Source organism: Sinohyriopsis cumingii, chromosome 10 (genome assembly GCF_028554795.1).
Source record: "Sinohyriopsis cumingii isolate HCF-2022 chromosome 10, ASM2855479v2, whole genome shotgun sequence".
In the NCBI taxonomy this organism is placed as follows: Eukaryota; Metazoa; Mollusca; class Bivalvia; order Unionida; family Unionidae; genus Sinohyriopsis; species Sinohyriopsis cumingii.
The window spans coordinates 109,109,701-109,132,835 of NC_142970.1; the positions used below are offsets into that span (position 1 = coordinate 109,109,701).

General features: G+C 36.5%; 13 non-coding genes across 13 annotated transcripts; all 13 read left to right on the forward strand.

The window, feature by feature from the left end:
- The first annotated feature begins 1,062 nt into the window (after positions 1-1,062).
- On the forward strand, positions 1,063-1,136 carry Trnar-acg (transfer RNA arginine (anticodon ACG)). Its single transcript has one exon. It is a non-coding gene; the product is annotated as a tRNA-Arg (tRNA).
- Positions 1,137-2,832: 1,696 nt separating this feature from the next.
- Trnar-ucg (transfer RNA arginine (anticodon UCG)) lies at positions 2,833-2,906 on the forward strand. Its single transcript has one exon. It is a non-coding gene; the product is annotated as a tRNA-Arg (tRNA).
- Positions 2,907-4,456: 1,550 nt separating this feature from the next.
- Positions 4,457-4,530, forward strand: Trnar-acg (transfer RNA arginine (anticodon ACG)). The gene has a single exon. It is a non-coding gene; the product is annotated as a tRNA-Arg (tRNA).
- Positions 4,531-6,226: 1,696 nt separating this feature from the next.
- Trnar-ucg (transfer RNA arginine (anticodon UCG)) lies at positions 6,227-6,300 on the forward strand. Its single transcript has one exon. It is a non-coding gene; the product is annotated as a tRNA-Arg (tRNA).
- A 1,550-nt stretch (positions 6,301-7,850) lies between these two features.
- Positions 7,851-7,924, forward strand: Trnar-acg (transfer RNA arginine (anticodon ACG)). The gene has a single exon. It is a non-coding gene; the product is annotated as a tRNA-Arg (tRNA).
- A 1,696-nt stretch (positions 7,925-9,620) lies between these two features.
- Positions 9,621-9,694, forward strand: Trnar-ucg (transfer RNA arginine (anticodon UCG)). Its single transcript has one exon. It is a non-coding gene; the product is annotated as a tRNA-Arg (tRNA).
- Positions 9,695-11,244: 1,550 nt separating this feature from the next.
- Trnar-acg (transfer RNA arginine (anticodon ACG)) lies at positions 11,245-11,318 on the forward strand. Its single transcript has one exon. It is a non-coding gene; the product is annotated as a tRNA-Arg (tRNA).
- Positions 11,319-13,014: 1,696 nt separating this feature from the next.
- Trnar-ucg (transfer RNA arginine (anticodon UCG)) lies at positions 13,015-13,088 on the forward strand. The gene has a single exon. It is a non-coding gene; the product is annotated as a tRNA-Arg (tRNA).
- Positions 13,089-14,638: 1,550 nt separating this feature from the next.
- On the forward strand, positions 14,639-14,712 carry Trnar-acg (transfer RNA arginine (anticodon ACG)). Its single transcript has one exon. It is a non-coding gene; the product is annotated as a tRNA-Arg (tRNA).
- A 1,709-nt stretch (positions 14,713-16,421) lies between these two features.
- On the forward strand, positions 16,422-16,495 carry Trnar-ucg (transfer RNA arginine (anticodon UCG)). The gene has a single exon. It is a non-coding gene; the product is annotated as a tRNA-Arg (tRNA).
- Positions 16,496-18,044: 1,549 nt separating this feature from the next.
- On the forward strand, positions 18,045-18,118 carry Trnar-acg (transfer RNA arginine (anticodon ACG)). Its single transcript has one exon. It is a non-coding gene; the product is annotated as a tRNA-Arg (tRNA).
- Positions 18,119-19,813: 1,695 nt separating this feature from the next.
- Trnar-ucg (transfer RNA arginine (anticodon UCG)) lies at positions 19,814-19,888 on the forward strand. The gene has a single exon. It is a non-coding gene; the product is annotated as a tRNA-Arg (tRNA).
- A 1,545-nt stretch (positions 19,889-21,433) lies between these two features.
- On the forward strand, positions 21,434-21,507 carry Trnar-acg (transfer RNA arginine (anticodon ACG)). Its single transcript has one exon. It is a non-coding gene; the product is annotated as a tRNA-Arg (tRNA).
- The last annotated feature ends 1,628 nt before the right edge of the window (positions 21,508-23,135 follow it).

Consider the following 23,135-nt stretch of genomic DNA (forward strand, 5'->3'; position numbering starts at 1 on the left):
ATTTTGTTCGTACAAAACATTGTATATTTATATCTAGCATTCCATAAGTAAAACAATTACCTACTACGTAGTCGAACTTCCATGTACATCACAAAAATTCACACAGCAATCATTTTTCTCGCCCAATATTTTAACGGGTCATTTTCGTATCTTTACAATGATTTAATCAGCAGCAGCAGGAAGAATCGTTACCATTATAGGTAGTGGTTTATACGTAATTTTAACAGCAGCCATAATGTTGGTAGTAGCAGCAGAAACACTAGTAGCATATGTAGACGTAATCGTTATTATGTCCATCGTACTAGCAATATAACTCCATTGGTAGTCGTCGTGGTATCAGTTTAAGTAGTGGTAGTAGAAGCAGTGTTGTACCAACCGTAACATTCACGAACCAACCTAAGAAATAGTCTGTATGTGAAGGGCCCGTGGCCAAATTGGATAAGGCGACAGACATCGGATAGGGAGACGGCAGGTTCGAATCCCTCTTAACCCACTAGAACAATATATTTTCCTCAAAACATAATTTCTATTTGGATATGTCGTGAATTGGATTAGTAGCAAGGAGTTAACGTTACCGTCACTTTTAAAACAATTCGGTTAGATTATTAAGGTTTTGATTTAGATTCGTTTTGTACTTGAGGGCACCACAACAAAAGTAGGATATTTAGTGCCAAGGCAATTGGAGCATAAAGGCACACAACAAACTTAGATCCTAATTCTGACAACTGTTAAACACATCGGATAAATATAACCTGTTCAGTAATTGACCAGAGATTGCAGTTTCGAAAATTCACCGTGATAAGTGGGACAAGATTTCTTTGGTTCGTTTCAGAGCTTCAGAAATATATTATCTTTCCACATTTATGTTTACATACGAGTTATTTGGATTCAAATTTGACGCTTGATATCAGCGCTGAAAGGATATGCTGCAATCCCGCTGTAACCCGCATGCAGCGATACTCAAACATGACAGTAAAGCAATAGCAAGTCTTACCATAGTCATAGTCGTAGAAGTATTACCAAAAGCACACCAATATACTCTCTAACAAACATTCATGACAAGGGCCCGTGGCCAAATTGGATAAGGCGCCTGACTACGGATCAGGAGATTGCAGGTTCGAGTCCTGCCGGGCTCAATATTAAAATTTTATCCACACCAAATAAAGTCTATAATTAAAAGCTGATTTTTATTATATTTACAGGTCTCGTTATTACTTTTATTCCCATTATATACCAATCAAAGGTATCTCGTATACTCCCAGAAAGTCTCCTCTGAGACTTTATCAAATCTTGTTACACATATCACTTCTAAATGATCTTGTACATGGGACCTGTTACCCTTCAATTAATTTTGTAAGACTTTTCAATTTAGTCACAGAATTTAAAGACGTTTTCATGAATTCTTTATTCTCATATTTCTCATCATCTTCATGAGCATAATTACAGTCCCAGTAGCAGTAATTGTAGTAGTAGCAAACACACTCAAATCCGTTGTGGACAGGTAACGAGTCTCTGGTCAACTGGATGTGATCCCTGACTACAGACTTCAGGTTCTGACATCTGAGATTAACCCAACTGATATCGACGCAATTTCTTGACGTTTGTGCATTAAATGAACTGTTATGATTTTAACATTTGGGACACTATAGTTTTTATTATCAAACGAGTCAAGTTATATATAGATGCTATGGATGAACAACCTCACGGAAGCAACTTTACTAAAAGATTTATCTAGCACTTTCTATAAACAGGTTAGAATTGTCACTTAAGGATAAGCCCTACACAAACAACAAAACACCCCGACTGATTTCTTGATCATAGTAACATTGAACAGGACTGATCGTTGTAAATCACATAAGCAGATACACACGACGTGCTGGAAGCATCCTTGGTCCGGGCCCAATTTGAATAATATGCTTGATTTGAACAAGGTGCCTGAAGATGGATCAGTAGATTGCAGCTTTGAGTCCAGTCCAGCATGTTATGTAGATCTATTTATTCCAGCATATGAAAATCGAAGATATAAAGATATTATCTAACAATCTACAAATGAATTGAAATCTCTTAAGATAATATTTTTGGAATAATACGACTACTTTACACTTGTGCACAGATAAACATAGTTCACATTAGATGTAGCAAAAAGCTTTTATCATAACTGCACTCGGCATCATCGCCGCTCAGTATCCCACTGATATAGATGTTCTATCCAATAGTCGATCTTTTGCATACGACATGCAACTCGGAGGTCAAGTCTCTTTGTTCAGAGCAATACGTTAGTTTCATACACGTATTCTCATTACTTTATTTCCATGACATCCTAAGGTCTATCCACTATATCTCTAGATCTTAATTACACTAAGCAGAATTGTTCGTAAAAATAATACAAATGCAAATACGAATCTTTACAAAATGTAAAAATGCCCATCCTTATTGGAGCACTTCCCTTGTCTAATATATAATTTCCGAGATGCTTAGTTTTTCACGACAAGTTCATCAATTTCAAGGGTTAGTAAATTTTGCAGGCAGTCTGCAATTCCGTAATGCGTAAAAAGAAAGCATCAGTTTGGGAAACATAAATTATCCAAGTTAGTTATAAATTTAAATAGATAAACTTGTCACATAACATCTGATCTAGCCATTTGTAGTTGTCAAATCTGTTTCAGACCCGCAACTACGATTTTCATCATTTCGTTATCAACTGTAGCCGTATTGGTAGCTTTAATAAGGGTTATTCCATCAAACCATGTATTTTGGAGAATGGTTTGTACAACAACTACAACAAGGAAATGAACCCACACTAACCTATAAACCAATAAGTGTTTTCGTGAAGGGCCCGTGGCCAAATTGGATAAGGCGCCTGACTTCGGATCAGGAGACTGCAGGTTCGAGTCCTGCCGGGCTCGTTTGTTAAATCTTTTCCACTGCGTATTAAAATTCTTTGATTCTCAGCATCAACATACAGATAAATATCTCTATTGACATAAAACGTGCCAATAATGAGAACAAATTAGACTTTTAAATTTTGAAAAGAGACATAGTCAACTCTTTCTTTGCTTTTGATCATAAAATCGAATCTTCCATAGGATCGTTGTCATTGCCATTTCTTTCGTCTAAGTAACCTTTAATCCATCCATGTCATGGTAACGAATCTGATTTAGTCATGCAAATTCTGACCCTTCATGACTGTACCATTGCCATCACCATGCGAATTATCATCATCCGCAAAAGCAGTGCACTTGCAGAAGTGGCGATAGTAAAATCATCTCAATCCAAACATGAATAAGTGCACATGTGAGCAAGATAATGAGAAATTAGATCCGCGGTTTCAATCCGTAGATTGCAGCTTTGATTCGATGCAATACGAAGATATGTTTTTATTCCTACAGATTAAATTTTGTTCGTACAAAACATTGTATATTTATATCTAGCATTCCATAAGTAAAACAATTACCTACTACGTAGTCGAACTTCCATGTACATCACAAAAATTCACACAGCAATCATTTTTCTCGCCCAATATTTTAACGGGTCATTTTCGTATCTTTACAATGATTTAATCAGCAGCAGCAGGAAGAATCGTTACCATTATAGGTAGTGGTTTATACGTAATTTTAACAGCAGCCATAATGTTGGTAGTAGCAGCAGAAACACTAGTAGCATATGTAGACGTAATCGTTATTATGTCCATCGTACTAGCAATATAACTCCATTGGTAGTCGTCGTGGTATCAGTTTAAGTAGTGGTAGTAGAAGCAGTGTTGTACCAACCGTAACATTCACGAACCAACCTAAGAAATAGTCTGTATGTGAAGGGCCCGTGGCCAAATTGGATAAGGCGACAGACATCGGATAGGGAGACGGCAGGTTCGAATCCCTCTTGACCCACTAGAACAATATATTTTCCTCAAAACATAATTTCTATTTGGATATGTCGTGAATTGGATTAGTAGCAAGGAGTTAACGTTACCGTCACTTTTAAAACAATTCGGTTAGATTATTAAGGTTTTGATTTAGATTCGTTTTGTACTTGAGGGCACCACAACAAAAGTAGGATATTTAGTGCCAAGGCAATTGGAGCATAAAGGCACACAACAAACTTAGATCCTAATTCTGACAACTGTTAAACACATCGGATAAATATAACCTGTTCAGTAATTGACCAGAGATTGCAGTTTCGAAAATTCACCGTGATAAGTGGGACAAGATTTCTTTGGTTCGTTTCAGAGCTTCAGAAATATATTATCTTTCCACATTTATGTTTACATACGAGTTATTTGGATTCAAATTTGACGCTTGATATCAGCGCTGAAAGGATATGCTGCAATCCCGCTGTAACCCGCATGCAGCGATACTCAAACATGACAGTAAAGCAATAGCAAGTCTTACCATAGTCATAGTCGTAGAAGTATTACCAAAAGCACACCAATATACTCTCTAACAAACATTCATGACAAGGGCCCGTGGCCAAATTGGATAAGGCGCCTGACTACGGATCAGGAGATTGCAGGTTCGAGTCCTGCCGGGCTCAATATTAAAATTTTATCCACACCAAATAAAGTCTATAATTAAAAGCTGATTTTTATTATATTTACAGGTCTCGTTATTACTTTTATTCCCATTATATACCAATCAAAGGTATCTCGTATACTCCCAGAAAGTCTCCTCTGAGACTTTATCAAATCTTGTTACACATATCACTTCTAAATGATCTTGTACATGGGACCTGTTACCCTTCAATTAATTTTGTAAGACTTTTCAATTTAGTCACAGAATTTAAAGACGTTTTCATGAATTCTTTATTCTCATATTTCTCATCATCTTCATGAGCATAATTACAGTCCCAGTAGCAGTAATTGTAGTAGTAGCAAACACACTCAAATCCGTTGTGGACAGGTAACGAGTCTCTGGTCAACTGGATGTGATCCCTGACTACAGACTTCAGGTTCTGACATCTGAGATTAACCCAACTGATATCGACGCAATTTCTTGACGTTTGTGCATTAAATGAACTGTTATGATTTTAACATTTGGGACACTATAGTTTTTATTATCAAACGAGTCAAGTTATATATAGATGCTATGGATGAACAACCTCACGGAAGCAACTTTACTAAAAGATTTATCTAGCACTTTCTATAAACAGGTTAGAATTGTCACTTAAGGATAAGCCCTACACAAACAACAAAACACCCCGACTGATTTCTTGATCATAGTAACATTGAACAGGACTGATCGTTGTAAATCACATAAGCAGATACACACGACGTGCTGGAAGCATCCTTGGTCCGGGCCCAATTTGAATAATATGCTTGATTTGAACAAGGTGCCTGAAGATGGATCAGTAGATTGCAGCTTTGAGTCCAGTCCAGCATGTTATGTAGATCTATTTATTCCAGCATATGAAAATCGAAGATATAAAGATATTATCTAACAATCTACAAATGAATTGAAATCTCTTAAGATAATATTTTTGGAATAATACGACTACTTTACACTTGTGCACAGATAAACATAGTTCACATTAGATGTAGCAAAAAGCTTTTATCATAACTGCACTCGGCATCATCGCCGCTCAGTATCCCACTGATATAGATGTTCTATCCAATAGTCGATCTTTTGCATACGACATGCAACTCGGAGGTCAAGTCTCTTTGTTCAGAGCAATACGTTAGTTTCATACACGTATTCTCATTACTTTATTTCCATGACATCCTAAGGTCTATCCACTATATCTCTAGATCTTAATTACACTAAGCAGAATTGTTCGTAAAAATAATACAAATGCAAATACGAATCTTTACAAAATGTAAAAATGCCCATCCTTATTGGAGCACTTCCCTTGTCTAATATATAATTTCCGAGATGCTTAGTTTTTCACGACAAGTTCATCAATTTCAAGGGTTAGTAAATTTTGCAGGCAGTCTGCAATTCCGTAATGCGTAAAAAGAAAGCATCAGTTTGGGAAACATAAATTATCCAAGTTAGTTATAAATTTAAATAGATAAACTTGTCACATAACATCTGATCTAGCCATTTGTAGTTGTCAAATCTGTTTCAGACCCGCAACTACGATTTTCATCATTTCGTTATCAACTGTAGCCGTATTGGTAGCTTTAATAAGGGTTATTCCATCAAACCATGTATTTTGGAGAATGGTTTGTACAACAACTACAACAAGGAAATGAACCCACACTAACCTATAAACCAATAAGTGTTTTCGTGAAGGGCCCGTGGCCAAATTGGATAAGGCGCCTGACTTCGGATCAGGAGACTGCAGGTTCGAGTCCTGCCGGGCTCGTTTGTTAAATCTTTTCCACTGCGTATTAAAATTCTTTGATTCTCAGCATCAACATACAGATAAATATCTCTATTGACATAAAACGTGCCAATAATGAGAACAAATTAGACTTTTAAATTTTGAAAAGAGACATAGTCAACTCTTTCTTTGCTTTTGATCATAAAATCGAATCTTCCATAGGATCGTTGTCATTGCCATTTCTTTCGTCTAAGTAACCTTTAATCCATCCATGTCATGGTAACGAATCTGATTTAGTCATGCAAATTCTGACCCTTCATGACTGTACCATTGCCATCACCATGCGAATTATCATCATCCGCAAAAGCAGTGCACTTGCAGAAGTGGCGATAGTAAAATCATCTCAATCCAAACATGAATAAGTGCACATGTGAGCAAGATAATGAGAAATTAGATCCGCGGTTTCAATCCGTAGATTGCAGCTTTGATTCGATGCAATACGAAGATATGTTTTTATTCCTACAGATTAAATTTTGTTCGTACAAAACATTGTATATTTATATCTAGCATTCCATAAGTAAAACAATTACCTACTACGTAGTCGAACTTCCATGTACATCACAAAAATTCACACAGCAATCATTTTTCTCGCCCAATATTTTAACGGGTCATTTTCGTATCTTTACAATGATTTAATCAGCAGCAGCAGGAAGAATCGTTACCATTATAGGTAGTGGTTTATACGTAATTTTAACAGCAGCCATAATGTTGGTAGTAGCAGCAGAAACACTAGTAGCATATGTAGACGTAATCGTTATTATGTCCATCGTACTAGCAATATAACTCCATTGGTAGTCGTCGTGGTATCAGTTTAAGTAGTGGTAGTAGAAGCAGTGTTGTACCAACCGTAACATTCACGAACCAACCTAAGAAATAGTCTGTATGTGAAGGGCCCGTGGCCAAATTGGATAAGGCGACAGACATCGGATAGGGAGACGGCAGGTTCGAATCCCTCTTGACCCACTAGAACAATATATTTTCCTCAAAACATAATTTCTATTTGGATATGTCGTGAATTGGATTAGTAGCAAGGAGTTAACGTTACCGTCACTTTTAAAACAATTCGGTTAGATTATTAAGGTTTTGATTTAGATTCGTTTTGTACTTGAGGGCACCACAACAAAAGTAGGATATTTAGTGCCAAGGCAATTGGAGCATAAAGGCACACAACAAACTTAGATCCTAATTCTGACAACTGTTAAACACATCGGATAAATATAACCTGTTCAGTAATTGACCAGAGATTGCAGTTTCGAAAATTCACCGTGATAAGTGGGACAAGATTTCTTTGGTTCGTTTCAGAGCTTCAGAAATATATTATCTTTCCACATTTATGTTTACATACGAGTTATTTGGATTCAAATTTGACGCTTGATATCAGCGCTGAAAGGATATGCTGCAATCCCGCTGTAACCCGCATGCAGCGATACTCAAACATGACAGTAAAGCAATAGCAAGTCTTACCATAGTCATAGTCGTAGAAGTATTACCAAAAGCACACCAATATACTCTCTAACAAACATTCATGACAAGGGCCCGTGGCCAAATTGGATAAGGCGCCTGACTACGGATCAGGAGATTGCAGGTTCGAGTCCTGCCGGGCTCAACATTAAAATTTTATCCACACCAAATAAAGTCTATAATTAAAAGCTGATTTTTATTATATTTACAGGTCTCGTTATTACTTTTATTCCCATTATATACCAATCAAAGGTATCTCGTATACTCCCAGAAAGTCTCCTCTGAGACTATATCAAATCTTGTTACACATATCACTTCTAACTGATCTTGTACATGGGACCTGTTTCCCTTCAATTAATTTTGTAAGACTTTTCAATTTAGTCACAGAATTTAAAGACGTTTTCATGAATTCTTTATTCTCATATTTCTCATCATCTTGATGAGCATAATTACAGTCCCAGTAGCAGTAATTGTAGTAGTAGCAAACACACTCAAATCCGTTGTGGACAGGTAACGAGTCTCTGGTCAACTGGATGTGATCCCTGACTACAGACTTCAGGTTCTGACATCTGAGATTAACCCAACTGATATCGACGCAATTTCTTGACGTTTGTGCATTAAATGAACTGTTATGATTTTAACATTTGGGACACTATAGTTTTTATTATCAAACGAGTCAAGTTATATATAGATGCTATGGATGAACAACCTCACGGAAGCAACTTTACTAAAAGATTTATCTAGCACTTTCTATAAACAGGTTAGAATTGTCACTTAAGGATAAGCCCTACACAAACAACAAAACACCCCGACTGATTTCTTGATCATAGTAACATTGAACAGGACTGATCGTTGTAAATCACATAAGCAGATACACACGACGTGCTGGAAGCATCCTTGGTCCGGGCCCAATTTGAATAATATGCTTGATTTGAACAAGGTGCCTGAAGATGGATCAGTAGATTGCAGCTTTGAGTCCAGTCCAGCATGTTATGTAGATCTATTTATTCCAGCATATGAAAATCGAAGATATAAAGATATTATCTAACAATCTACAAATGAATTGAAATCTCTTAAGATAATATTTTTGGAATAATACGACTACTTTACACTTGTGCACAGATAAACATAGTTCACATTAGATGTAGCAAAAAGCTTTTATCATAACTGCACTCGGCATCATCGCCGCTCAGTATCCCACTGATATAGATGTTCTATCCAATAGTCGATCTTTTGCATACGACATGCAACTCGGAGGTCAAGTCTCTTTGTTCAGAGCAATACGTTAGTTTCATACACGTATTCTCATTACTTTATTTCCATGACATCCTAAGGTCTATCCACTATATCTCTAGATCTTAATTACACTAAGCAGAATTGTTCGTAAAAATAATACAAATGCAAATACGAATCTTTACAAAATGTAAAAATGCCCATCCTTATTGGAGCACTTCCCTTGTCTAATATATAATTTCCGAGATGCTTAGTTTTTCACGACAAGTTCATCAATTTCAAGGGTTAGTAAATTTTGCAGGCAGTCTGCAATTCCGTAATGCGTAAAAAGAAAGCATCAGTTTGGGAAACATAAATTATCCAAGTTAGTTATAAATTTAAATAGATAAACTTGTCACATAACATCTGATCTAGCCATTTGTAGTTGTCAAATCTGTTTCAGACCCGCAACTACGATTTTCATCATTTCGTTATCAACTGTAGCCGTATTGGTAGCTTTAATAAGGGTTATTCCATCAAACCATGTATTTTGGAGAATGGTTTGTACAACAACTACAACAAGGAAATGAACCCACACTAACCTATAAACCAATAAGTGTTTTCGTGAAGGGCCCGTGGCCAAATTGGATAAGGCGCCTGACTTCGGATCAGGAGACTGCAGGTTCGAGTCCTGCCGGGCTCGTTTGTTAAATCTTTTCCACTGCGTATTAAAATTCTTTGATTCTCAGCATCAACATACAGATAAATATCTCTATTGACATAAAACGTGCCAATAATGAGAACAAATTAGACTTTTAAATTTTGAAAAGAGACATAGTCAACTCTTTCTTTGCTTTTGATCATAAAATCGAATCTTCCATAGGATCGTTGTCATTGCCATTTCTTTCGTCTAAGTAACCTTTAATCCATCCATGTCATGGTAACGAATCTGATTTAGTCATGCAAATTCTGACCCTTCATGACTGTACCATTGCCATCACCATGCGAATTATCATCATCCGCAAAAGCAGTGCACTTGCAGAAGTGGCGATAGTAAAATCATCTCAATCCAAACATGAATAAGTGCACATGTGAGCAAGATAATGAGAAATTAGATCCGCGGTTTCAATCCGTAGATTGCAGCTTTGATTCGATGCAATACGAAGATATGTTTTTATTCCTACAGATTAAATTTTGTTCGTACAAAACATTGTATATTTATATCTAGCATTCCATAAGTAAAACAATTACCTACTACGTAGTCGAACTTCCATGTACATCACAAAAATTCACACAGCAATCATTTTTCTCGCCCAATATTTTAACGGGTCATTTTCGTATCTTTACAATGATTTAATCAGCAGCAGCAGGAAGAATCGTTACCATTATAGGTAGTGGTTTATACGTAATTTTAACAGCAGCCATAATGTTGGTAGTAGCAGCAGAAACACTAGTAGCATATGTAGACGTAATCGTTATTATGTCCATCGTACTAGCAATATAACTCCATTGGTAGTCGTCGTGGTATCAGTTTAAGTAGTGGTAGTAGAAGCAGTGTTGTACCAACCGTAACATTCACGAACCAACCTAAGAAATAGTCTGTATGTGAAGGGCCCGTGGCCAAATTGGATAAGGCGACAGACATCGGATAGGGAGACGGCAGGTTCGAATCCCTCTTGACCCACTAGAACAATATATTTTCCTCAAAACATAATTTCTATTTGGATATGTCGTGAATTGGATTAGTAGCAAGGAGTTAACGTTACCGTCACTTTTAAAACAATTCGGTTAGATTATTAAGGTTTTGATTTAGATTCGTTTTGTACTTGAGGGCACCACAACAAAAGTAGGATATTTAGTGCCAAGGCAATTGGAGCATAAAGGCACACAACAAACTTAGATCCTAATTCTGACAACTGTTAAACACATCGGATAAATATAACCTGTTCAGTAATTGACCAGAGATTGCAGTTTCGAAAATTCACCGTGATAAGTGGGACAAGATTTCTTTGGTTCGTTTCAGAGCTTCAGAAATATATTATCTTTCCACATTTATGTTTACATACGAGTTATTTGGATTCAAATTTGACGCTTGATATCAGCGCTGAAAGGATATGCTGCAATCCCGCTGTAACCCGCATGCAGCGATACTCAAACATGACAGTAAAGCAATAGCAAGTCTTACCATAGTCATAGTCGTAGAAGTATTACCAAAAGCACACCAATATACTCTCTAACAAACATTCATGACAAGGGCCCGTGGCCAAATTGGATAAGGCGCCTGACTACGGATCAGGAGATTGCAGGTTCGAGTCCTGCCGGGCTCAATATTAAAATTTTATCCACACCAAATAAAGTCTATAATTAAAAGCTGATTTTTATTATATTTACAGGTCTCGTTATTACTTTTATTCCCATTATATACCAATCAAAGGTATCTCGTATACTCCCAGAAAGTCTCCTCTGAGACTTTATCAAATCTTGTTACACATATCACTTCTAAATGATCTTGTACATGGGACCTGTTACCCTTCAATTAATTTTGTAAGACTTTTCAATTTAGTCACAGAATTTAAAGACGTTTTCATGAATTCTTTATTCTCATATTTCTCATCATCTTCATGAGCATAATTACAGTCCCAGTAGCAGTAATTGTAGTAGTAGCAAACACACTCAAATCCGTTGTGGACAGGTAACGAGTCTCTGGTCAACTGGATGTGATCCCTGACTACAGACTTCAGGTTCTGACATCTGAGATTAACCCAACTGATATCGACGCAATTTCTTGACGTTTGTGCATTAAATGAACTGTTATGATTTTAACATTTGGGACACTATAGTTTTTATTATCAAACGAGTCAAGTTATATATAGATGCTATGGATGAACAACCTCACGGAAGCAACTTTACTAAAAGATTTATCTAGCACTTTCTATAAACAGGTTAGAATTGTCACTTAAGGATAAGCCCTACACAAACAACAAAACACCCCGACTGATTTCTTGATCATAGTAACATTGAACAGGACTGATCGTTGTAAATCACATAAGCAGATACACACGACGTGCTGGAAGCATCCTTGGTCCGGGCCCAATTTGAATAATATGCTTGATTTGAACAAGGTGCCTGAAGATGGATCAGTAGATTGCAGCTTTGAGTCCAGTCCAGCATGTTATGTAGATCTATTTATTCCAGCATATGAAAATCGAAGATATAAAGATATTATCTAACAATCTACAAATGAATTGAAATCTCTTAAGATAATATTTTTGGAATAATACGACTACTTTACACTTGTGCACAGATAAACATAGTTCACATTAGATGTAGCAAAAAGCTTTTATCATAACTGCACTCGGCATCATCGCCGCTCAGTATCCCACTGATATAGATGTTCTATCCAATAGTCGATCTTTTGCATACGACATGCAACTCGGAGGTCAAGTCTCTTTGTTCAGAGCAATACGTTAGTTTCATACACGTATTCTCATTACTTTATTTCCATGACATCCTAAGGTCTATCCACTATATCTCTAGATCTTAATTACACTAAGCAGAATTGTTCGTAAAAATAATACAAATGCAAATACGAATCTTTACAAAATGTAAAAATGCCCATCCTTATTGGAGCACTTCCCTTGTCTAATATATAATTTCCGAGATGCTTAGTTTTTCACGACAAGTTCATCAATTTCAAGGGTTAGTAAATTTTGCAGGCAGTCTGCAATTCCGTAATGCGTAAAAAGAAAGCATCAGTTTGGGAAACATAAATTATCCAAGTTAGTTATAAATTTAAATAGATAAACTTGTCACATAACATCTGATCTAGCCATTTGTAGTTGTCAAATCTGTTTCAGACCCGCAACTACGATTTTCATCATTTCGTTATCAACTGTAGCCGTATTGGTAGCTTTAATAAGGGTTATTCCATCAAACCATGTATTTTGGAGAATGGTTTGTACAACAACTACAACAAGGAAATGAACCCACACTAACCTATAAACCAATAAGTGTTTTCGTGAAGGGCCCGTGGCCAAATTGGATAAGGCGCCTGACTTCGGATCAGGAGACTGCAGGTTCGAGTCCTGCCGGGCTCGTTTGTTAAATCTTTTCCACTGCGTATTAAAATTCTTTGATTCTCAGCATCAACATACAGATAAATATCTCTATTGACATAAAACGTGCCAATAATGAGAACAAATTAGACTTTTAAATTTTGAAAAGAGACATAGTCAACTCTTTCTTTGCTTTTGATCATAAAATCGAATCTTCCATAGGATCGTTGTCATTGCCATTTCTTTCGTCTAAGTAACCTTTAATCCATCCATGTCATGGTAACGAATCTGATTTAGTCATGCAAATTCTGACCCTTCATGACTGTACCATTGCCATCACCATGCGAATTATCATCATCCGCAAAAGCAGTGCACTTGCAGAAGTGGCGATAGTAAAATCATCTCAATCCAAACATGAATAAGTGCACATGTGAGCAAGATAATGAGAAATTAGATCCGCGGTTTCAATCCGTAGATTGCAGCTTTGATTCGATGCAATACGAAGATATGTTTTTATTCCTACAGATTAAATTTTGTTCGTACAAAACATTGTATATTTATATCTAGCATTCCATAAGTAAAACAATTACCTACTACGTAGTCGAACTTCCATGTACATCACAAAAATTCACACAGCAATCATTTTTCTCGCCCAATATTTTAACGGGTCATTTTCGTATCTTTACAATGATTTAATCAGCAGCAGCAGGAAGAATCGTTACCATTATAGGTAGTGGTTTATACGTAATTTTAACAGCAGCCATAATGTTGGTAGTAGCAGCAGAAACACTAGTAGCATATGTAGACGTAATCGTTATTATGTCCATCGTACTAGCAATATAACTCCATTGGTAGTCGTCGTGGTATCAGTTTAAGTAGTGGTAGTAGAAGCAGTGTTGTACCAACCGTAACATTCACGAACCAACCTAAGAAATAGTCTGTATGTGAAGGGCCCGTGGCCAAATTGGATAAGGCGACAGACATCGGATAGGGAGACGGCAGGTTCGAATCCCTCTTGACCCACTAGAACAATATATTTTCCTCAAAACATAATTTCTATTTGGATATGTCGTGAATTGGATTAGTAGCAAGGAGTTAACGTTACCGTCACTTTTAAAACAATTCGGTTAGATTATTAAGGTTTTGATTTAGATTCGTTTTGTACTTGAGGGCACCACAACAAAAGTAGGATATTTAGTGCCAAGGCAATTGGAGCATAAAGGCACACAACAAACTTAGATCCTAATTCTGACAACTGTTAAACACATCGGATAAATATAACCTGTTCAGTAATTGACCAGAGATTGCAGTTTCGAAAATTCACCGTGATAAGTGGGACAAGATTTCTTTGGTTCGTTTCAGAGCTTCAGAAATATATTATCTTTCCACATTTATGTTTACATACGAGTTATTTGGATTCAAATTTGACGCTTGATATCAGCGCTGAAAGGATATGCTGCAATCCCGCTGTAACCCGCATGCAGCGATACTCAAACATGACAGTAAAGCAATAGCAAGTCTTACCATAGTCATAGTCGTAGAAGTATTACCAAAAGCACACCAATATACTCTCTAACAAACATTCATGACAAGGGCCCGTGGCCAAATTGGATAAGGCGCCTGACTACGGATCAGGAGATTGCAGGTTCGAGTCCTGCCGGGCTCAACATTAAAATTTTATCCACACCAAATAAAGTCTATAATTAAAAGCTGATTTTTATTATATTTACAGGTCTCGTTATTACTTTTATTCCCATTATATACCAATCAAAGGTATCTCGTATACTCCCAGAAAGTCTCCTCTGAGACTATATCAAATCTTGTTACACATATCACTTCTAACTGATCTTGTACATGGGACCTGTTTCCCTTCAATTAATTTTGTAAGACTTTTCAATTTAGTCACAGAATTTAAAGACGTTTTCATGAATTCTTTATTCTCATATTTCTCATCATCTTGATGAGCATAATTACAGTCCCAGTAGCAGTAATTGTAGTAGTAGCAAACACACTCAAATCCGTTGTGGACAGGTAACGAGTCTCTGGTCAACTGGATGTGATCCCTGACTACAGACTTCAGGTTCTGACATCTGAGATTAACCCAACTGATATCGACGCAATTTCTTGACGTTTGTGCATTAAATGAACTGTTATGATTTTAACATTTGGGACACTATAGTTTTTATTATCAAACGAGTCAAGTTATATATAGATGCTATGGATGAACAACCTCACGGAAGCAACTTTACTAAAAGATTTATCTAGCACTTTCTATAAACAGGTTAGAATTGTCACTTAAGGATAAGCCCTACACAAACAACAAAACACCCCGACTGATTTCTTGATCATAGTAACATTGAACAGGACTGATCGTTGTAAATCACATAAGCAGATACACACGACGTGCTGGAAGCATCCTTGGTCCGGGCCCAATTTGAATAATATGCTTGATTTGAACAAGGTGCCTGAAGATGGATCAGTAGATTGCAGCTTTGAGTCCAGTCCAGCATGTTATGTAGATCTATTTATTCCAGCATATGAAAATCGAAGATATAAAGATATTATCTAACAATCTACAAATGAATTGAAATCTCTTAAGATAATATTTTTGGAATAATACGACTACTTTACACTTGTGCACAGATAAACATAGTTCACATTAGATGTAGCAAAAAGCTTTTATCATAACTGCACTCGGCATCATCGCCGCTCAGTATCCCACTGATATAGATGTTCTATCCAATAGTCGATCTTTTGCATACGACATGCAACTCGGAGGTCAAGTCTCTTTGTTCAGAGCAATACGTTAGTTTCATACACGTATTCTCATTACTTTATTTCCATGACATCCTAAGGTCTATCCACTATATCTCTAGATCTTAATTACACTAAGCAGAATTGTTCGTAAAAATAATACAAATGCAAATACCAATCTTTACAAAATGTAAAAATGCCCATCCTTATTGGAGCACTTCCTTTGTCTAATATATAATTTCCGAGATGCTTAGTTTTTCACGACAAGTTCATCAATTTCAAGGGTTAGTAAATCTTGCAGGCAGTCTGCAATTCCGTAATGCGTAGAAAGAAAGCATCAGTTTGGGAAACATAAATTATCCAAGTTAGTTATAAATTTAAATAGATAAACTTGTCACATAAACTTGTCACATAACATCTGATCTAGACCATTTGTAGTTGTCAAATCTGTTTCAGGACCCGCAACTACGATTTTCATCATTTCGTTATCAACTGTAGCCGTATTGGTAGCTTTGATAAGGGTTATTCCATCAAACCATGTATTTGGAGAATGGTTTGTACAACAACTACAACAAGGAAATGAACCCACACTAACCTATAAACCAATAAGTGTTTCGTGAAGGGCCCGTGGCCAAATTGGATAAGGCGCCTGACTTCGGATCAGGAGACTGCAGGTTCGAGTCCTGCCGGGCTCGTTTGTTAAATCTTTTCCACTGCGTATTAAAATTCTTTGATTCTCAGCATCAACATACAGATAAATATCTCTATTGACATAAAACGTGCCAATAATGAGAACAAATTAGACTTTTAAATTTTGAAAAGAGACATAGTCAACTCTTTCTTTGCTTTTGATCATAAAATCGAATCTTCCATAGGATCGTTGTCATTGCCATTTCTTTCGTCTAAGTAACCTTTAATCCATCCATCTCATGGTAACGAATCTGATTTAGTCATGCAAATTCTGACCCTTCATGACTGTACCATTGCCATCACCATGCGAATTATCATCATCCGCAAAAGCAGTGCACTTGCAGAAGTGGCGATAGTAAAAATCATCTCAATCCAAACATGAATAAGTGCACATGTGAGCAAGATAATGAGAAATTAGATCCGCGGTTTCAATCCGTAGATTGCAGCTTTGATTCGATGCAATACGAAGATATGTTTTTATTCTACAGATTAAATTTTGTTCGTACAAAACATTGTATATTTATATCTAGCATTCCATAAGTAAAACAATTACCTACTACGTAGTCGAACTTCCATGTACATCACAAAAATTCACACAGCAATCATTTTTCTCGCCCAATATTTTAACGGGTCATTTTCGTATCTTTACAATGATTTAATCAGCAGCAGCAGGAAGAATCGTTACCATTATAGGTAGTGGTTTATACGTAATTTTAACAGCAGCCATAATGTTGGTAGTAGCAGCAGAAACACTAGTAGCATATGTAGACGTAATCGTTATTATGTCCATCGTACTAGCAATATAACTCCATTGGTAGTCGTCGTGGTATCAGTTTAAGTAGTGGTAGTAGAAGCAGTGTTGTACCAACCGTAACATTCACGAACCAACCTAAGAAATAGTCTGTATGTGAAGGGCCGTGGCCAAATTGGATAAGGCGACAGACATCGGATAGGGAGACGGCAGGTTCGAATCCCTCTTGACCCACTAGAACAATATATTTTCCTCAAACATAATTTCTATTTGGATATGTCGTGAATTGGATTAGTAGCAAGGAGTTAACGTTACCGTCACTTTTAAAACAATTCGGTTAGATTATTAAGGTTTTGATTTAGATTCGTTTTGTACTTGAGGGCACCACAACAAAAGTAGGATATTTAGTGCCAAGGCAATTGGAGCATAAAGGCACACAACAAACTTAGATCCTAAATTCTGACAACTGTTAAACACATCTGATAAATATAACCTGTTCAGTAATTGACCAGAGATTGCAGTTTCGAAAATTCACCGTGATAGTGGGACAAGATTTCTTTGGTTCGTTTCAGAGCTTCAGAAATATATTATCTTTCCACATTTATGTTTACATACGAGTTATTTGGATTCAAATTTGGACGCTTGATATCAGCGCTGAAAGGATATGCTGCAATTCCCGCTGTACCCGCATGCAGCGATACTCAAACATGACAGTAAAGCAATAGCAAGTCTTACCATAGTCATAGTCGTAGAAGTATTACCAAAAGCACACCAATATACTCTCTAACAAACATTCATGACAAGGGCCCGTGGCCAAATTGGATAAGGCGCCTGACTACGGATCAGGAGATTGCAGGTTCGAGTCCTGCCGGGCTCAATATTAAAATTTTATCCACACCAAATAAAGTCTATAATTAAAAGCTGATTTTTATTATATTTACAGGTCTCGTTATTACTTTTATTCCCATTATATACCAATCAAAGGTATCTCGTATACTCCCAGAAAGTCTCCTCTGAGACTTTATCAAATCTTGTTACACATATCACTTCTAACTGATCTTGTACATGGGACCTGTTTACCTTCAATTAATTTTGTAAGACTTTTCAATTTAGTCACAGAATTTAAAGACGTTTTCATGAATTCCTTTATTCTCATATTTCTCATCATCTTCATGAGCATAATTACAGTCCCAGTAGCAGTAATTGTAGTAGTAGCAAACACACTCAAATCCGTGTGGACAGGTAACGAGTCTCTGGTCAACTGGATGTGATCCCTGACTACAGACTTCAGGTTCTGACATCTGAGATTAACCCAACTGATATCGACGCAATTTCTTGACGTTTGTGCATTAAATGAACTGTTATGATTTTAACATTTGGGACACTATAGTTTTTATTATCAAACGAGTCAAGTTATATATAGATGCTATGGATGAACAACCTCACGGAAGCAACTTTACTAAAAGATTTATCTAGCACTTTCTATAAACAGGTTAGAATTGTCACTTAAGGATAAGCCCTACACAAACAACAAAACACCCCGACTGATTTCTTGATCATAGTAACATTGAACAGGGACTGATCGTTGTAAATCACATAAGCAGATACACACGACGTGCTGGAAGCATCCTTGGTCCGGGCCCAATTTGAATAATATGCTTGATTTGAACAAGGTGCCTGAAGATGGATCAGTAGATTGCAGCTTTGAGTCCAGTCCAGCATGTTATGTAGATCTATTTATTCCAGCATATGAAAATCGAAGATATAAAGATATTATCTAACAATCTACAAATGAATTGAAATCTCTTAAGATAATATTTTGGAATAATACGACTACTTTACACTTGTGCACAGATAAACATAGTTCACATTAGATGTAGCAAAAGCTTTTATCATAAACTGCACTCGGCATCATCGCCGCTCAGTATCCCACTGATATAGATGTTCTATCCAATAGTCGATCTTTTGCATACGACATGCAACTCGGAGGTCAAGTCTCTTTGTTCAGAGCAATACGTTAGTTTCATACACGTATTCTCATTACTTTATTTCCATGACATCCTAAGGTCTATCCACTATATCTCTAGATCTTAATTACACTAAGCAGAAATTGTTCGTAAAAATAATACAAATGCAAATACCAATCTTTACAAATGTAAAAATGCCCATCCTTATTGGAGCACTTCCCTTGTCTAATATATAATTTCCGAGATGCTTAGTTTTTCACGACAAGTTCATCAATTTCAAGGTTAGTAAATTTTGCAGGCAGTCTGCAATTCCGTAATGCGTAAAAAGAAAGCATCAGTTTGGGAAACATAAATTATCCAAGTTAGTTATAAATTTAAATAGATAAACTTGTCACATAACATCTGATCTAGCCATTTGTAGTTGTCAAATCTGTTTCAGACCCGCAACTACGATTTTCATCATTTCGTTATCAACTGTAGCCGTATTGGTAGCTTTAATAAGGGTTATTCCATCAAAGCATGTATTTTGGAGAATGGTTTGTACAACAACTACAACAAGGAAATGAACCCACACTAACCTATAAACCAATAAGTGTTTTCGTGAAGGGCCCGTGGCCAAATTGGATAAGGCGCCTGACTTCGGATCAGGAGACTGCAGGTTTCGAGTCCTGCCGGGCTCGTTTGTTAAATCTTTCCACTGCGTATTAAAATTCTTTGATTCTCAGCATCAACATACAGATAAATATCTCTATTGACATAAAACGTGCCAATAATGAGAACAAATTAGACTTTTAAATTTTGAAAAAGAGACATAGTCAACTCTTTCTTTGCTTTTGATCATAAAATCGAATCTTCCATAGATCGTTGTCATTGCCATTTCTTTCGTCTAAGTAACCTTTAATCCATCCATGTCATGGTAACGAATCTGATTTAGTCATGCAAATTCTGACCCTTCATGACTGTACCATTGCCATCACCATGCGAATTATCATCATCCGCAAAAGCAGTGCACTTGCAGAAGTGGCGATAGTAAAATCATCTCAATCCAAACATGAATAAGTGCACATGTGAGCAAGATAATGAGAAATTAGATCCGCGGTTTCAATCCGTAGATTGCAGCTTTGATTCGATGCAATACGAAGATATGTTTTTATTCTACAGATTAAATTTTGTTCGTACAAAACATTGTATATTTATATCTAGCATTCCATAAGTAAAACAATTACCTACTACGTAGTCGAACTTCCATGTACATCACAAAAATTCACACAGCAATCATTTTCTCGCCCAATATTTTAACGGGTCATTTTCGTATCTTACAATGATTTAATCAGCAGCAGCAGGAAGAATCGTTACCATTATAGGTAGTGGTTTATACGTAATTTTAACAGCAGCCATAATGTTGGTAGTAGCAGCAGAAACACTAGTAGCATATGTAGACGTAATCGTTATTATGTCCATCGTACTAGCAATATAACTCCATTGGTAGTCGTCGTGGTATCAGTTTAAGTAGTGGTAGTAGAAGCAGTGTTGTACCAACCGTAACATTCACGAACCAACCTAAGAAATAGTCTGTATGTGAAGGGCCCGTGGCCAAATTGGATAAGGCGACAGACATCGGATAGGGAGACGGCAGGTTCGAATCCCTCTTAACCCACTAGAACAATATATTTTCCTCAAAACATAATTTCTATTTGGATATGTCGTGAATTGGATTAGTAGCAAGGAGTTAACGTTACCGTCACTTTTAAAACAATTCGTTAGATTATTAAGGTTTTGATTTTAGATTCGTTTTGTACTTGAGGGCACCACAACAAAAGTAGGATATTTAGTGCCAAGGCAATTGGAGCATAAAGGCACACAACAAACTTAGATCCTAATTCTGACAACTGTTAAACACATCGGATAAATATAACCTGTTCAGTAATTGACCAGAGATTGCAGTTTCGAAAATTCACCGTGATAAGTGGGACAAGATTTCTTTGGTTCGTTTCAGAGCTTCAGAAATATATTATCTTTCCACATTTTGTTTACATACGAGTTATTTTGGATTCAAATTTGACGCTTGATATCAGCGCTGAAAGGATATGCTGCAATCCCGCTGTAACCCGCATGCAGCGATACTCAAACATGACAGTAAAGCAATAGCAAGTCTTACCATAGTCATAGTCGTAGAAGTATTACCAAAAGCACACCAATATACTCTCTAACAAACATTCATGACAAGGCCAGTGGCCAAATTGGATAAGGCGCCTGACTACGGATCAGGAGATTGCAGGTTCGAGTCCTGCCGGGCTCAATATTAAAATTTTATCACACCAAATAAAGTCTATAAATAAAGCTGATTTTTATTATATTTACAGGTCTCGTTATTACTTTTATTCCCATTATATACCAATCAAAGGTATCTCGTATACTCCCAGAAAGTCTCCTCAGAGACTATATCAAATCTTGTTACACATATCACTTCTAACTGATCTTGTACATGGGACCTGTTACCCTTCAATTAATTTTGTAAGACTTTTCAATTTAGTCACAGAATTTAAAGACGTTTTCATGAATTCTTTATTCTCATATTTCTCATCATCTTGATGAGCATAATTACAGTCCCAGTAGCAGTAATTGTAGTAGTAGCAAACACACTCAAATCCGTTGTGGACAGGTAACGAGTCTCTGGTCAACTGGATGTGATCCCTGACTACAGACTTCAGGTTCTGACATCTGAGATTAACCCAACTGATATCGACGCAATTTCTTGACGTTTGTGCATTAAATGAACTGTTATGATTTTAACATTTGGGACACTATAGTTTTTATTATCAAACGAGTCAAGTTATATATAGATGCTATGGATGAACAACCTCACGGAAGCAACTTTACTAAAAGATTTATCTAGCACTTTCTATAAACAGGTTAGAATTGTCACTTAAGGATAAGCCCTACACAAACAACAAAACACCCGACTGATTTCTTGATCATAGTAACATTGAACAGGACTGATCCTTGTAAATCACATAAGCAGATACACACGACGTGCTGGAAGCATCCTTGGTCCGGGCCCAATTTGAATAATATGCTTGATTTGAACAAGGTGCCTGAAGATGGATCAGTAGATTGCAGCTTTGAGTCCAGTCCAGCATGTTATGTAGATCTATTTATTCCAGCATATGAAAATCGAAGATATAAAGATATTATCTAACAATCTACAAATGAATTGAAATCTCTTAAGATAATATTTTTGGAATAATACGACTACTTTACACTTGTGCACAGATAAACATAGTTCACATTAGATGTAGCAAAAAGCTTTTATCATAACTGCACTCGGCATCATCGCCGCTCAGTATCCCACTGATATAGATGTTCTATCCAATAGTCGATCTTTTGCATACGACATGCAACTCGGAGGTCAAGTCTCTTTGTTCAGAGCAATACGTTAGTTTCATACACGTATTCTCATTACTTTATTTCCATGACATCCTAAGGTCTATCCACTATATCTCTGATCTTAATTACACTAAGCAGAATTGTTCGTAAAAATAATACAAATGCAAATACCAATCTTTACAAAATGTAAAAATGCCCATCTTATTGGAGCACTTCCTTTGTCTAATATATAATTTCGAGATGCTTAGTTTTTCACGACAAGTTCATCAATTTCAAGGGTTAGTAAATCTTGCAGGCAGTCTGCAATTCCGTAATGCGTAAAAAGAAAGCATCAGTTTGGAAACATAAATTATCCAAGTTAGTTATAAATTTAAATAGATAAACTTGTCACATAACATCTGATCTAGCCATTTGTAGTTGTCAAATCTGTTTCAGACCCGCAACTACGATTTTCATCATTTCGTTATCAACTGTAGCCGTATTGGTAGCTTTGATAAGGGTTATTCCATCAAACCATGTATTTTGGAGAATGGTTTGTAC